This window comes from Carcharodon carcharias, chromosome 14 (assembly GCF_017639515.1).
Source record: "Carcharodon carcharias isolate sCarCar2 chromosome 14, sCarCar2.pri, whole genome shotgun sequence".
NCBI classification, from domain to species: Eukaryota; Metazoa; Chordata; class Chondrichthyes; order Lamniformes; family Lamnidae; genus Carcharodon; species Carcharodon carcharias.
Window position 1 is genome coordinate 71,435,230 of NC_054480.1, and position 16,741 is coordinate 71,451,970.

At 40.0% G+C, this 16,741-nt stretch overlaps 1 protein-coding gene and 1 long non-coding RNA gene across 2 annotated transcripts in view; one reads left to right on the forward strand and one right to left on the reverse strand.

Annotated features, from left to right (window-relative positions):
* Positions 1-16,741, reverse strand: part of gnas (GNAS complex locus) — a 360,976-nt gene that overhangs the window by 266,467 nt on the left and 77,768 nt on the right. The window lies entirely within an intron of this gene.
* LOC121287436 overlaps positions 1-16,741 on the forward strand; it is a 78,923-nt gene that overhangs the window by 23,044 nt on the left and 39,138 nt on the right. The window contains exon 2 of the long non-coding RNA XR_005945189.1: positions 7,326-7,602. This is a non-coding gene — a long non-coding RNA (uncharacterized LOC121287436). The remainder of the gene's footprint in view (positions 1-7,325; positions 7,603-16,741) is intronic.

A 16,741-nucleotide genomic window follows, 5' to 3' on the forward strand; every position in this document is an offset into this window, starting at 1 on the left:
TGCCGCCATCTCTGGTGAGTCTGTCCTGTCGGTGGGACAGGACATACCCAGGAATGGTGATGGTGATATCTAGGACATTGTAAGGTATGATTCTATGAGTATGACTATTGCTTGACTGGTCTGTGAGTAGCCCTCTCCAAATTTTGGCACAAGCCCTCAGATGTGAGTAAGGAGGACTTTGCAGGGTCGACAGGGCTGGGTGTGCCTTCGTCCTTTCACCACAGCTAGGTCACTGTGTAGGCCATTGTCCTCATAAGGGACAAACATCAGAAAACATTTTCTTGTTACAGACATCAATAAAGCAACTGGCAGTTTCAATGAATTCTGTGATCAGCACAGCACCATCCTCATCCAAAGCAAAGATTGTAGCCCTGGAGAGTCCTTTGGAGACACTCAACGGGGCATTGCATTCTGATACTTGGAGCTGGCTTGAAGCCAAAACACTACTGGGGCTTTTATGATCTAATGCAAATCATCAGATTTGCATTTCACTAAACACTGGCTAAATTGACTGTGGGTCCTAAAAATGGTACAGCTGGAAACAACCCATATATTTTTATTGCTATTGGCACCTTAGCTATGCTCTGCTCATTGCATGGAAAATAGCATAGTTCATACAGAGCAAACAGTAGGTGAAAGCACATCTTCTCACTCACTCCACCCTAAGATCTCAGGGGCCTACAGGCAAGTTATTTCAGGGTTGTGATTGTATCCATACAATCAAGTAGTGAGTATTCCGTTACATTCCTGACTTGAGCCTGGTCTTTAAACATGAGAATGCCCACTCTGAGAACCGTGATAAATGAGACTAGGCTGGGACAATTAGAATCAAGGTTGCACTGATTCTGTGTGTAGTACTGTGGAAATCAAAGCTAATGAAGTATCACTTAAAATTCTTGGTCTCAGGAGAATAGCCTATTCAGTTAAAGTTCTCAATAATCGATGACTGAAGAGTTCTGCTGGAGGCAACTATTGAACCCCTTCCTGTTTCCACACTTTTCCATGCCATTAGTATGTTCTACCCCATCTTACTGAATATGGAAAAACAGGATCAGGTTTTTCGTCCCCTCTAGCCTGCTCTGCCATTCAGTCAAATCATGCTTGACCTGTACCTCACCTCCATTTACCCACATTAGCTCTATACACGTTTTTACTCTGAACTCCCTGCAGGTTTTCCACTGGGAGACTAAAATCGACTCCATTATCTCAAACCTACAAGGATAAATATTACACCGCTTCTTTTGCAAACCTCACTCCATAATAAGCTCCACTGCATAAAACCAAAAGCAATTATTTACTAATTAAAAACATTTGGAAAGCAGATGTGAATTTAAAAAGGGGTCTGAAAATTACAATTTCAAGCTTGTGATTTTCCCTTTTCAATCCATTCGTGTGGAATTCTGTTCCAATTGTTCTGTTAAAGAAATTACAGTTCCCTGTGTATACCTGTTTAAATTTTGCACATACACAGAATAGTTAATGTAGTTTTCATCAGATTCTGATCAGAAGCAGAGACAATGGTTGAATTTTCTCCTGCCAAAGATCAAGGGCATTGAAGCTGCGAATTATACTCCTACTCCAATCTCACCAAGATCAGCCAGCTCAATACAGGCCAGAGATTAAACCTCAGAGCTATGTGCTCTTTATGGCTCAGTACTAGTTTTTGATCAGTCATCTACCTAGAGTCCTGATAGGACTTAGTTTGGACATTTTAAAAGCATTCTGGTCATATCATTATGTGATGATGAGAAATTATGCAAAAAAATTGCCTGCAAAAATAGTGCAGCGTACTCGAACTTAAACAGATTTAAAATGGTGCACAAGAACTTGCATTTTGAGTTAACATAAATTTTCACACCATGTAATTTTGTAAGAGCTGGCAACATTGGTCCCAAGGTCTCCAGCCATCATGAATATGGACAAAACTATTTTTCTAAATAAATCTGTTCTACTACTATGCACTTTGCAAGAATTCTATTCAAGATTATACAAAATTATGGAAATCAGTCAGGCATTTGAGACAGCTGAACCTTGAAATAGATTTACATCAGCATGAAAAACGCAAATTCAGATTTGTGCAAAAATGTAGTATTAAGAATTTCTGGCTGCTCTTGGGATGCTTTGCTGCTCTGATGACTTGATGGATTACCACCTAATGTGCACTAAGCCACATAAACCAGGAAGAGTCCTAGGTTCAACTGCTGGACCATGTCAAGTTAACCTCAGTCAATCTTGGCAATGTTGAGATAAGGATATGGAGGAAATCAGAAAGGTTACAGTAGTTGGAGGATATATGGGGACAATGAACAAGAACAAGCTGTAACTTCATTGTCAAACAGCCTGATGACCATTACTGTCTAGGTTCAAGCCAAATGGCTGATTCAATGAAATAGTGGAAGCATGTAACTGCCCATGGAACTGTGCAGGAGTTATCACCTTTGGAAAGAAAAAAAAAAGCAGGTAGAAGCTTTAGACTTTATACAAGCATGGTTCAAGTGTTTTGACACGTTTCTGACACAATCTTCTATGTGGACAGTATACAATATTTAATAAAATTGTACATTGAAAATCAATCCCTACAATAGGATCTTTCTAAATGTATCATAACACAGGTTCAGAATTAGGCTATTTAGGACCGAGATGAGGAGAAATTTCTTCATGGGTGGAATTCTCTGCCCCAGAGAGCTGTGGATGGGTCAGTCATTGAATATGTTCAAGACTGAGATTGATAGATTCCACATATTAAAAACACCAAGGGATACAAGGACAATTGTGTTGAAATAGAAGTTCAGCCATGATCTCATTGAATGGCAGAGCAGGCTCAAAGGGCTGAATGGCCTGCTCCTAGTTCTTATAAGTTAATTTAGTTTAAGAATGATTAAAATACCATTGGAGGTGATTAGATACTTGTCGTACATAGTTACTCAGATATAGGAAAAAGTTGAGGAAATGAACTTGAGTCAGTGGCAGAATGGGATCAAGAGGCTAGATGGCCAGCTCCTGTTCATAAATTCCCAGCCTCCCAAATATGCTCTATGTACATTTAATATATAGTTCACTTACTTCCCATCAATATTTTATTACCGTGGATGTCACTATTTTGTTTCAATCGCCATGCCTGAATATTATCATATATTTGCTTTTTACAATACTGTTCCTTCAAGCTCTGTCTCAGATTTGATCCCTCAGAGTGGATGATCTTAGCTGGGGGAAGAGTGCTTTCATTGGTCTCAGAGTTCCTCAGCTAGGAAGGGGAATATCCAGAAGAGCATCTGTTCCCCACTGCTATCAATCAACATCTCTTCTGGAAGGTACACATGTATGAACCTTCAACAAGTTCAAGATACACTGTCCTAATCTGCAGATGAAGAACAGCCACTCAGTACCAATGGCACTGTCTCCCATCAAGCACCAAGGATAGGATTTGTACAAAGATTGCAAAAATACCAGCACTTGGAAAGACTGCAATCATAAGAAATGTAAGCCATTCAGCTCCTCGAGCCGATTTCTCCATGGGTGGCAGCTACCAAGCTGCCTTCATTTGATGATGCTCGTTTATCCCTCCACATTTCTACACATCCAGAGGAGGAGGTTAGTTTTTTTTTTAAATTCAGCAAGTTGTTATGATCTGGAATGCACTGCCTGAAAGGGTGATGGATGCAGATTCAATTAAATTATGACTGATCTATCAGTCATCGACTCTGCGACCATGGTGGATAGTACTAAACAGGTATTTTCTTTACATCAGATATTTCTGGCTCGATAGCCAAACATTATGGACACTAAAGCCTCTTTGAGAATTAGAGTGCAAGACAACACAAAGCAACATTGAAAGATAAGCAGAATAAAAACCACCACCTGGTAGTTCCCCTCCAAGCCACTCACCATCCTGACTTGGAAATATATCACCATTCCTTCACTGTTGCTGGGTCAAAATCCTTGAACTCCCACCCTAACAGCACTGTGGGTGTACCTACACCACGTGGAACTCAGCGATTCAAGGAGCAGGGATGGGCAATAAATGCTGGACAAGCCTGCGATGCCCACAAGCCATGAATGAATTTTTAAAAAAGCTGGGCTAGGGGATGGATCAATAGAGAAGCAGTGGCAGACATTTAAGGGGATATTTCAGAATATTCAGAATAAGTATATTCCTACTATAAAGAAAAATTCTAAAGGGAGGAACCACCATCTGTGATTAACTAAAGAAACCAGGCAAAACATCAATCTTAAGGAAAAAGCATATAAATACGCAAAGATTAGTGGCAAGTCAAATGACTGGTCAGAATATAAAGAGCAGCAGGGAATGACTAAGAGGTTAATCAGGAGAAAGAAATTAAAGTATGAGAAGCTAGCCAGAAATATAAAAACTGATAGCAAGAGTTTAAAAGAGGTATTTAAAAAAGAAATGAGTGAGTAAGTGAGTGTTGGTCCTCTAGAGAATGAAAGTGAGGAGTTATTAGTAGATAATAAGGAAACGAGGGATGAAATGAACAAATATTTTGCTTCTGTCTTCACTATAGAGGATACAAAAATATTTCAGTAATAGCTGTAAATGAGGAGGAGGAAGGGACAGAGGAACTTTGGTAAAATTACAATCACTAGAGAAGCAGTACTGAGCAAACTGATGGAGCTGCAGGCTGACAAGCCTCTGGATCCGGATGGACTTCAACCTAGGGCCTTAAAAGAGGTGGTTAATGAGGTGGTACATGCATTGGTGTTAATTTTCCAAAATTCCCTAAATTCTAGAAAGGTTTCATCAGACTGGAAAGTAACAAATATAACCCCTCCTATTCAACCAGGGAGGCAGAAAACAGGAAACTATAGGCCAGTTAGCTTGACTTCTGTCATGGGGGAGGGTGTTATAATCGATCATTAGAGTTCTTTTGAAGCAGCAACGTGCTGTGGATAAAGGGGAGCCTGCGGACGTACTGTACTTGGATTTCCAGAAGGCATTTGATAAGGTGCCTCATCAAAGGTTATTGCGGAAAATCAAAGCTCATGGTATAGGGGGTAACATATTAGCATGGATAGAAGATTGGCTGGCTGGCAGAAAACAGAGATATGCATAAATGGGTCTTTGTCTGATTGGCAGGATGTGACGACTAGAGTCCTGCAGGGGTCTGTGCTGAGACCTCAACTTTTTACAATTTACACCAATGACTTCGATGAAGGGAACAAAGGCAGGGTAGCTAAATTTGCAGATGATACAAAGATAGGTAAGAAAGCATGTTGTGAAGAAGACAAAATGTTTGCAGATAGATATAGATAGATTGAGTGAGTGGACAAAAATCTGGCAAACGAAGTATAATTGTGGGAACATTGTGAAGTTGTTCACCTTGGCAGGAAGAATAAAAAAAGCAGAATATTACTTGAACAGATAACAACTGCAGAATTCCAGGATGCAGAGGGATCTAAGTGTTCTAATGCATGAGTCACAAAAAGTTACTGTGCAGGTACAGCATATAATCAAGAAAGCTAATAGGATGCTATCCTCTATTACAAAAGGAATTAAACATAAAAGTAAGGATGTTATGCTTCATTTGTACTAGCCATTGGTGAGACCACATCTCAAATATTGTGTGCAGTTTTGCTCTCCTTATTTAAGGAAGGATGTAAATGCATTGAAGGTGTTCAGAGGTGGTTTACTAGATTGATACCTGGATCGAGCGGGTTGTGTTATTAAGATAGGTTGGACAGACTGGGCTTGTTTCCACTGGAGTTTAGAAGAGTGAGGGGTGACTTGATATTTTTTTTTATTCATTCATGGGCAGTGGGTATTGCTGGCTAGGCCAGCATTTATTGCCCATCCGTAATTGCCCTTGTTCAGAGGGCATTTAAGAGTCAACCACATTGCTGTATTGAAGTATATAAGATCCTGAATGGTCTTGACAAGATGTACGTTTCCTCTTGAGGGTGAGTCCAGAACTAGGGGACACTTTTAAAATTAGAGGTCGCCCTTATAGGACAGAGTTGAGGAGATTTTTTTTTTCTGAGGTTTGTGAGACTTTGGAACTCTCTGCTTCAGAAGGCGGTGGAAACGGGATCATTGAATATTCTTAAGGCAGAGGTAAATAGATTCTTGTTTGGAAAGGAAATCGAGGGAATGTGGAATTCAAAACACATACGGATCAGCCATGATCTTATTGAAAGGTGGAGCAGACTCAAGGAGCCAACTGGCCTAGTTCTGCTTCTATTTTGTATGTTCGTATAATCAATAATGGTTGGTGAAAAGCACAAATATGTATTTGATTAAATTTTTAAAAACAAATCAAATTATGACTTGTGGACTAAATTGCCACCATGTACAATGGCACCTATGGACACTAAATAAGGGAACACTGGTAGTTGATCACATCACTCTTTCACCTTTCCAGAATTCTAGTTCAATTCAGAATGAAATGCAAGTCTTCTTTAATTGCACCAGCCATGAAAGTGTCCCAATTTAGGAAGAACGAAAGAAAAATTTGCATTTATATCGTGCCTTGCAGGATGTTACAAAGTGCTTTTCATCAAATAAAGTACTTTATGAAGTGTAGTCAGTGTTGTAATGTAGGAAGCACAGCAGCCAGTTTGCACATAGCAAGCTTCCATGAAAATCAATGCCATAATGACCAGATCATCTATTTTACTTATGTTGGTTAAAGGGACTAATATTTGCCAGTGCACAAAGCAAACTTCAAAAAACAGTACTTCATTAAGTTGCATGGGATCTTAGGTCCACTTGAGAGAGCAGACAGAGCTTCAGTTTAACATCTCATCCGAAAGAATTGCAACCCAATTGTGAGTCCAGTTCAAATCTGGCACAAATTAGTAAATTTAATTCAAAGAAATCACGAGAAAACAAGCTGCAGAAAATTTAAAAGGCACTCAGGTCTGTAAGCTATTGTGAACACGGCAGCTCTAGGGAGGTTTTGAGTTGTTTCCTGCATTCTGCATAACTTGGCAACACAAGGACGACTGTCTTTGGAGAAGGCACAGCAAACATAATTCTTCCTCATCTCACACAGTCTCTTTAAGTCAAGGTGTGGGCAAACACACAAGGATGTGCAGCAGAGTACATCGCAGCTGGAGGCCAGGAGGATAAAGCAGTGCCTTCAGTGACCTCCTCAATCCTGTTACCTGAAAAGAGATTAGGTCAGTAATGGTCTGGGAAATGGTGGCTTGACTTGGTGTTTAATAGTGAGTTGTCATCTTGGGAGAAGTAGGGGAAAGTTGAAAGAGAGTTATCTTTCAGCCTCATCAACATGAAAGTTATTCTTTCATACAATTTCTCCTTTGTGGACAGGTTTGACAATGAGTTTTTAAAAATTATTCTTCCACAGGATGAGGACATCGCTCACCAGGCCAGTATTTATTGCCCATTCCTAATTGCCACCTTGAACTGCTGCAGTCCATGTGGTGTAGGTACATCTACAGTGCTGTTAAGAAGGGATGTCCAGATTAGACCTGACAGGATAAAACTTTGCAAGTTCGGAGGGAGATGGATTACAGTGAGTGAGGGAAGCGAGAAACTGATAAAGCTGATGTCACACCAGTAAAATTTCTAGAGGACAAAAGGAATCCAGATGGACCAGGAAGACCGAAGAAAAAGTCAGGCTGGTAAGTGTTTTATTTTCTCTATCCCTGCAAGACATAGCACTGTAATGACTAATAGAAATGAATGACTAACCACAAGTGTGGATACAGCAACACCATTTTGGCCACATGCACTAATTTTAGTATCTACACCCATATATTCGAGTTACTTCAGATGTGTACGTTGACATTCATTAGCCAATCAAAACACTTGTCCAGTCTGCTTTTGTCTTTTTACCAAACGCACAAAGTGGTTTGTGTTCACATGCAAAATGTGAGTGTTAAGACCATTTGTCTAACAACTGAGTTTATTATTCATTTTTTATTTACCGATCGTACATGCAATCAACCACATCTGGATTCTCAATTCATCACATATGGATTCCCAAATTGCCACATGTGATGAGTTGTTAATGTATAATGACAAAAGAGGTATACAACCAGGATCATTGCCATTAGCTCCCTATGTGCCACCCTGGGAAGCAAAAAAAAAGCATTACTATGAGCTCACTTTTTCTAAAACATAGTTAGCAAGGATGTTAGGTGGGTGTGTTTAAGATGGCCAAATCTGGTGAAATGCCTGACTACAGGCTGCCTTGATCATTGTTATTAGCTGGTTGAAAGAAGTTTAACATCAGATGTAACGCTGACAAGAGGTGGGGGACCTGGAGTTGAGTAGGCTGGCTGTTAGACCCAGCTGGTTAAAATAGACACTCTGAAGCCTTCAGGCAAAGAACGCCATTAGATATTTAGCATCTTCAATCCTCCAAGGGAATGCCAAAAAAAAACCCCCAAAATTCTGGTGATGCTGAAGGATAACTGAACTCAGTAGACCAGCGTAGTAGGGATCAAAGCTGCTTATTTCTCCACAACTCAGTCCTGCGCTCTCCCCTTCAGTTGCTCATAAGAGCCTCCCATTTTCAACTTCAATGAGCAATGACAAGGGAAAAGAATACATGAGGTGGTTTCATGTTGCCTTCCTCATGTGTGCTGAAAGGCAACAGAAATCCTTTTCCCAAAGGATCCTCTGCCTGTAAGCAGTTGTTGTCCCCCTAGGTCCCTGAGGTCTCAAATGACCCTGCTACCCTGAACCTCCTAGGAGCAAATACAACAGTCATCATCTGGCTGAACAGCACCAACCCCACTGAATGATGGATAGGCGAAATCCATCGGTAGCTAAATAGGTAAATCACAGCATGGGGTGTTTCTAAGCCAGGAGGTCTGAGGTTCAACCTTTGATCATCCAGTTCATTGGGATAGCAGCTAGGAAGGTTGGTTGGAGCAGGCGGTACTTACTGGAGTTCACCTCAGCACCTGTGGACTGGGGAGGAGTCAGGCAGGATTCCTGCTCACTGCTGGAACTCCTGCTGGATAACAATGTATAACAAAAACAGAATTATCTGGAAAAACTCAGCAGGTCTGGCAGCATCAGCGGAGAAGAAGAGAGTTGAAGTTTCGAGTCCTCATGACCCTTCAACAGAACTGATTGAATATTAGAAGAGGGGTGAAATATAAGCTGGTTTAAAGGTGGGGTGTTGGGGGTGGGGGGGGGGGGGGGGGGGGGGGGGGGGTTGTAGGGACAAGCAAGCAGTGATAGGAGCAGATAATCAAAAGATGTCACAGACAAAGGAACAAAGCAGTGTCGAAGGTGGTGATATTATCTAAACGAATGTGCTAATTAAGAATGGATGGCAGGGCACTCAAGGTACAGCTCTAGTGGGGCTGGGGTGGAAAGACTAGCAGGGCATACAAGACTTAAAAATAATGGAAATACGTGGGAAAAGAAAAATCTATATAAATTATTGGAAAAAACAAAAGGAAGGGGGAAGAAACGGAAAGTGGGTGGGGATGGAGGAGGGAGTTCAAGATCTAAAGTTGTTGAATTCAATATTCAGTCCGGAAGGCAGTAAAGTGCCTTGTCGGAAGATGAGGTGCTGTTCCTCCAGTTTGCATTGGGCTTCACTGGAACAATGCAGCAAGCCAAGGACAGACATGTGGGCAAGACAGCAGGGTGAGAAGGCAAGAAAACAATGCATGTCAGGTCCATTCAGTGAACACAGAATTCAGAAGATGTTTCAACTGAGCCCAATAATCTATTAATACTAACATATAGGTTCAGATGAATGGTGATTAAGATACTAGAGGACACTGGGGCATAGGTTCAAATGCAGTTCAGGTTAAGGGGATAAAAGAGTGAAACAGAAAAGTAGCAAATAAATAAAGTTAATCCTCTTTTTCAAATTTTTCCACCAATAGCTTCTAATCAACCCCATGTGTATATGCTACTTTAAAGAAAAAACTCTAATTGGTCTGTTTAAGTCTACAAGAACAGTTAGCATATTTGTTTCATCCAAGTTGTGTACTCCTGGTCTCAGCCCAAGGTAGCAGCCACAATTGAAGCCACTGTTGCAGAGGCTTTTGTAGGAGCTGCAAAGCATGGATCTGTTTCCCGCACCCCAATATAGCCCTGGAGGCGGTTAAGGCTCATCAAGGTAGTAATATCAGATAGGCGGTTGTAAGGTGGGACAATAGTACTAGGAGACAGCAGAGAAGTTGAAGGGAATATCAATTGTGTGCATGTGGTCGCTGATACATTTTTGGTTAATGTTCCCTAGGAGCAGCACATAAAGGGAGCTTTGTGGTACGCCACAGATGATTCTGTGGCTATAGGATGAGAACCCATTTGAGGCAATTTTATGTGGATGATACAGTGGTTAAAAATGGAACCATGAGCAGTGCCATGAGGCTTTTTCCTACATGAGGAGGGAAATAAAGCTGGCAAATCATCTCAGGCTTTGATTTGCCTCATACAAGATTAGGTGGAAACCCTGTTGCTTATGTGGTTAGTAGCTAACATACTGGACACTTCTGGGTTAGGAAGGTTTTATTCTTTGAGTCTTTAAACTTGTTCAATACTCAACTGCCCCCTCAGAACAAGATTGGAGGCATGATTCAGGTCAAGGCCATTATATGAAACTAGGTTTTTTAATAGATGGTGTTCTGGGTGGATATCCTTTCTCCACTCCAGTCCTCTTGTGGATTAGCTGCACTAATTTGTTTGGCGGCTAAATGAAATTCAAAGAGGGGAGATCAAAAGTTCTTTACAACTCTTCCTGCTGCAGTTTTTAAAGTTTAAAAATCAAAGATTTAAAAGGAGTGGAAGGCTGAAATTAGCTCAACTTGGCAATAACTTGCCAATTTCACTTAGTCCATTAGAATGGCGGAAAAAGGAGAAATACCAATACTATGTATGAGATGCATACCTGACGTTGTGCTTAAAGCATCTTTTTGGGTCAGAACATAGCAGCATCACTCTTGTATTTATTGATTAGTGGAACTGCCCAACAAAGGTTGCGGTCTAAGACTTTCTGCCATAGTGTACCGAGGGACTGGGAATTGTATAGATCCCTCGGGCTGTACAGCTCACAATGAATGTATGCATTGAATACGAATTGTATTATAATTGTATTGAAGCACCTCAGAGTGCAACATGATGTATGTTGATAGTGCAATGGTGTTGGAGTTGTCTGTAATGACCATATCGAAATGATTGTAATATTAATTGATTGTATTGAAGCACCTTGTGATCCATGTGTAAAAGTTGAATCTGATTGCACTTTTTGTGATGGCGATTTAGAAATGTTTTTAATGTTCTTCCAGTTATTTTATGAATAAAGTATTTTTTCAAAAAAAAAACTGCTCGACTTAGATCTCAGTTGTAAGGGTTTTAATTTTGTATAGCAGTGCTTAAAACTTGCAAATGACCCTTGCCATCCATCTGGCCAATCCCAGTATCTAGCAAATATATTCCACACCACTAGTCATACCACTCAAATATTTGCAGTTATAAAGTTATACAGCACAGAAACAGGCCCTTTGGCCCATCGTGTCCTTGTCGACCATCAAGCACTTATCTATTCTAATCCCATTTTCCAGCACTTGGCCTGATTGCAGCTCAAAATAATTTCACCAAGTTAGCCCTTTTATTTTCTTTGGCTGCCTATTCCTAGGTTCATGCCCAAAAATGATGGCAACTCACCATGTTTTGATTAAAGTATTATTTGCAAATGTTTTTTTTTCACAAAGATGGAAATAACAATACAAAGCAAAATAAACTGTATAAAAATATTGAAGTAGAAACATTATGGAATTGTATTAACAGTAATGTCACAAATGCTGGGATAAAAGTCATCAGTCCCTCAGTGCCAAGTGTTCTACAGTCAACAAGAAACGCTGGATTCAGAACAGCCAATAAATCTCCAAAACTCAGAGTATCCAAGAGGATGCACTGAGCTACAGAAAATGAAGCTGTTCTTCCTACAAGTGCCTACATGGAATAATTCAGATTCCCACTCTTGCAAAATTTGGCTTTTTTGAAATTGCAGTAGATTTTACAAGGAACTATTCCATTAAGATCTTCTATTTGAATTCCATTCAGCTTACAAACAAAATGTATCTAATCCACAAGGACAAAGGAAAGTTACCCAGAACAGTGTCCAGCTTTACAATAGCCTTGTCCCAAATTAGACCCTTGTTTTTCCACGGACACAGCTAAGTCGATTGTTCAACAAGTTAAAAAGAAAAAACCTCCTAGTCACAACATAGAAGAGCCAAGAATAGAGCTTCATATAGTCATAGAATGTGAAGCATTATAGTGAATGTTTAGGAATTCAACTCCCTGTCTTTTTATCCTTGGCATCACTTAATCACTACTTTATTTTACCTTGTCTCTTTTCAACCGTGGTTGTGTATGCAATAGAAACCTTGGGCCTTCACCTTGAATAATTACAAATAATTCCTCCTAAGTGCTTCTGTCATACAAAAAGCACATCAGTCCCACGACAGTGGTTACAACTCGAAGATGACAGAGTCCTCACCCCTCAGATATTCACCTGCCTCAGCATGGTCCCAATGCCTCTGTCCAACACATCTGTAAACTATCAGGAGTTAAATTGCTTTTGGATGAGACAAAACCAAAGTTGTCTTAAATGGATGCAAAAGATAACACGGCACTAGTTCAAAGAGGAGCAGGGGAGTCCTCCCCAGTATCCTCAAACAACATCGCTTAAACAGATTATTTGGTCTTTATATCATTGTCATTTGTGGCAGCTTACTGTGTGCAAATTCTAACCGTGCAGTATGAGATTGCTACACTTCTTATGTTACAATGATTACACTTCAAAAGGTTCTTCATTGTAACTTAGTCATTGCCCATGATGTTCCATCCATTGACGTTAAGCAGATAAAAATATCACTGCATTTCCCAATTGTTGTATGCCAAGACCTCAATGGTGGTGTGGAGCTTCAGAAAGTTCTCCCCAAAGGATCTTTCAGTCTTACAAAATATATCTTCCACATTAGTGGACTGGACCATATGGCCAGCTTAGTTCTCCAAGTCAAGTTCAAGACCAGTTGGGAATGATCCCACAGGAAAACTCTACCACTCTGAAGAATACCTAAACCAGTTTCTCAGCTGTTGGGTGCACCCATTGCAACAGTGTCCACCTTCTACTTCAGCCACGCAGATGACATCATGAGTATAATGCCTCAGCCATGCCAAAGTTGCACCTCTCAATCTTAACAGTCAATCTTGCTTTGTTAGTCAGCCAGCAATTTGGACAAGGTGTTTTCGTCACATTTGACAATAGATAGCAATCTCATCCATGTACATCAGTGTGTAATCAATCCCGGTTACTGTTGAAACAAATTCCATCCGGTCACCTGGTACTTCTGGCTTTGCAGTTATATCCATTTTTCTGTCACATTCAAAATTCCTGCACAGACTCAGCAAGCTGCTCAGAACATCCCTTCATCTAAGCGCATACTCCAGTACTTGAGTGAGCTTTCTAAGACTGTCTCTTTCCAATTAGAAGTAACAGATCATACAGTCAGTGTCCATACAGCAACTCAATTGGTAGGAACTCATCAATTCTTGTGGCACCTCCCTATGTGTGAACATTAACATTGGTAAAATGTATCTCAAGTCTTTGGGATTCTGCTCAGCATAAATATGTTGTCTGTCAGTCAGGATGCCATTAAATTTACTCCAACAGTCCATTCATCTGAGGTTGGTATAACATGAATCAAAATAGTTTTATTCCAAGGGTACAAAGTGCCCCGGTGGTAATGGAGCAGCAAATCACAAGTCAAGAGTTCTTAACCAATGGCAAGTTGCAAAATGCAGATTTTAGATAATAACTTATGGGTTGGCACCAAAAAATAACTGCAGAATTATCGTACAAACCCATTAGTGTACATGCCTGTGCTACTTGGCCTGGCATGTTGGGATTAAAGGGTAACTATGGATCGTCAATAATTAATGCCTTGTCAATATCAAACACATCCCCCAAAAAATGAAAAGTTTTTCATAGTTGGTACATTTGTTACAAATGAATAGCTAAGGCATAAAATTAACTTATTCACTCAGCTCTGTTGAAGGAATCATGAGGAGTCGAAACGTCAACTCTTTTCTTCTCCGCCGATGCTGTCAGACCTGCTGAGTTTTTCCAGGTAATTCTGTTTTTACTTTGGATTTCCAGCATCCACAGTTTTTTGTTTTTATATACTTAAAATTAACATCCTGATCAGAAAGAGTTTCTGCTGGGAATCTAAATCAAGTGAAAAGTCCTCATCATCCTAATCTACTGCGGATGCTTGAAATCGGAAATAAAAACAGAAAATGCTGAAAAATCTCAGCGGGTCTGGCAGCATCTGTGGAAGGAGAAACAGTTAATGTTTAGATTCTCTATGATTCTTTTTCAGCTCTGAAGAGTCACACAGACTCGAAATATTACTGTTTCTCTCTCCACAAAGGCTGCCAGACCCGCTGAGTTTTTCTAGCATTTGCTGTTTTTATCCCTCATTTATTGGCCTGATCTTTAGTCAGTTTGGGTGCATGCCAATGGCCCTTCTGTAGAATCAACATAAAATTGCTACTTCTTTTCCTCAATCTGTACTGGCATTCCACTCTGGGCCTTGCATCATTCTTTCTTTCTTTATTTTTTGGAACCTCTTGTTTAACTGTGAATTTGTGTTCCTTGTCCTACTCCTCTGAAACTTAGCTCTCCATTTATAAATTTGGAGCCCTTGAGAACACTTACATTGTATGGCTCAATTATGCTTACTTCACATTTAACCATGGACATTAAATGCTACCTGCTCAGGCACCAATCAAAACCTGAGCTCTCAACACTACTTTTCCCATACCAATACAAAAGGTCAGCATCATAGGCCAACACATGCACTTCCCATGAGTAGAGGTGTTCTCCAAGGTGTCCTGGTCAGTATTTATCCCTCAACCAACATCATTAAGGATATATTATCTGATCACTATCTCACTGCTGTTTCTGGGAGCTTGGTGTGTGCTATTCTGGCTATTGCATTTCCCACATTACAGTGACTATGTTTCAAAAGTACTTCATTGGCTGTAAAACATTTTGTGATGTCTGGAGATGGTGAAAGATGTTATATAAACTCAAGTCTAGCTTTATTTATAGCTAAACAATACCTACTGTACACTGGATGAACAATAGATTCACTATTTTCTCTGGATTAATGTATGAGAATTTCACAAGGTATCCACATCATTAATCATCTGAAAGATCAATCATACCAGACAGTTTCATACCAGGCTAAACTATCAAACAGCTTTTCTAATGGATAAGGTTTTGTTTTAGCAAAAACAGTTACAGCCAGTTGTTGAAGACAGCTTAAATAACACAGTAGCTTTGTACCAGTTGTTAACAAGGGTTAAACAGATAAACCAGTAAATTAAATGCATCAATGGCTCTATCTACTGTCCTTTCAAATTATTAATAGTAGAATACTTCTCAGTAAGCTTCTAGTAATCTGATCCATTCTGATAAGAGTCTTACTTGGAATTATTTGGGTGAGTGTTTGCATCTGGTCTGTGTGTTTTGGTCAAAACCAAAAAACAATCCAGAACATCAAAACCGACTTGACAATCATACTCCTGAAATTTCTAAACCTTTGAGAAGCCAATCTGTATTTACTACTGTCATGAAGATGTGCTTTGTGCCAAATAATCTTTTTTAGTCCACAGGCTGCAAAGATGAATTCAACTTTTAAAAACAGTCTTTTTAAAACACAAGCTAAAGTGACTTGAACTCCCAACCAAGAAGGCTTCCCAAGTTGCATTACTATACATTTCACATTTCAGTTGCACGGAGATAGAGATGACATGTCTGCAAAACCCCATCACAGACAATGACCTCAAAGGAATATGAATGAACCATATTTACTATTCCAAGAGCACAATGTTCAGATACATAACCAGGAGGAGACAAATTATCAAACCCCTAATCACTTGACCAATGGGATCCGGGCTTAAAGGGGAAATTCCTAGAACTGACCTAATCAATTGGAATACACAATTATCTTTGAACTACTGGCCAATTGGAGAGGATGGTCACATGACAAACCGATTCCTTTGTTTTAAGTACATGTTTTTTCAGCTGAGAAACTGAGAGATCCTTCCTTTCTCTCTCCACCCAACTTGCAAGCTTTTGGACCCTTCTGCTACTGTTTGCCTCTCTCACCCTATGTAACAGACAGACATTTTAAACAAAGAGCACAATTCCACAGCTGTGTCTCCAGAAGAATAGATAGATCGCCCATCTGTAGTTGGACTGCCTTGATGCTGAAGACAGCAAGACCACCAGATTTAGCCCTAAACCAGCCAAGTCACCAAACTACGGACTGTGAATTCTTTTTAACTTTTATGGACTCCAGATTGCGTGTGTGTGTACGTGTGTGTGTTACTGCTCTCTTATTTATGAATGTATAAAGGGGTGGACGTTGTGAAATCCCTTTCCCACGCTTTGTGTGTGTAAAATAAACTACCCCTCTTATTTTACCTTATCTCGAGTTTCTTGTGGGGTTATTAATAGTGGATTGGATAACTCCAAAACTGAAGGATTGGGGAAAATACTTATAAAGGGGGAAATCAAAAACACCTTTCTGTTTACAGATAGGTAGTAAGTGGAGGAATCAGGGCTGTTTAAATTAGTACCCCCTCCTGTCTGTAATAATTATTTAGTGTAAACAAATGTCTCAAGAAACCTCAGCGGTGAGGAGCATGCATGGAACCTTTGTGGGATGGTTAGAATAGGTGACCAAAACTTAAAGGAAATCCTCACTTCTA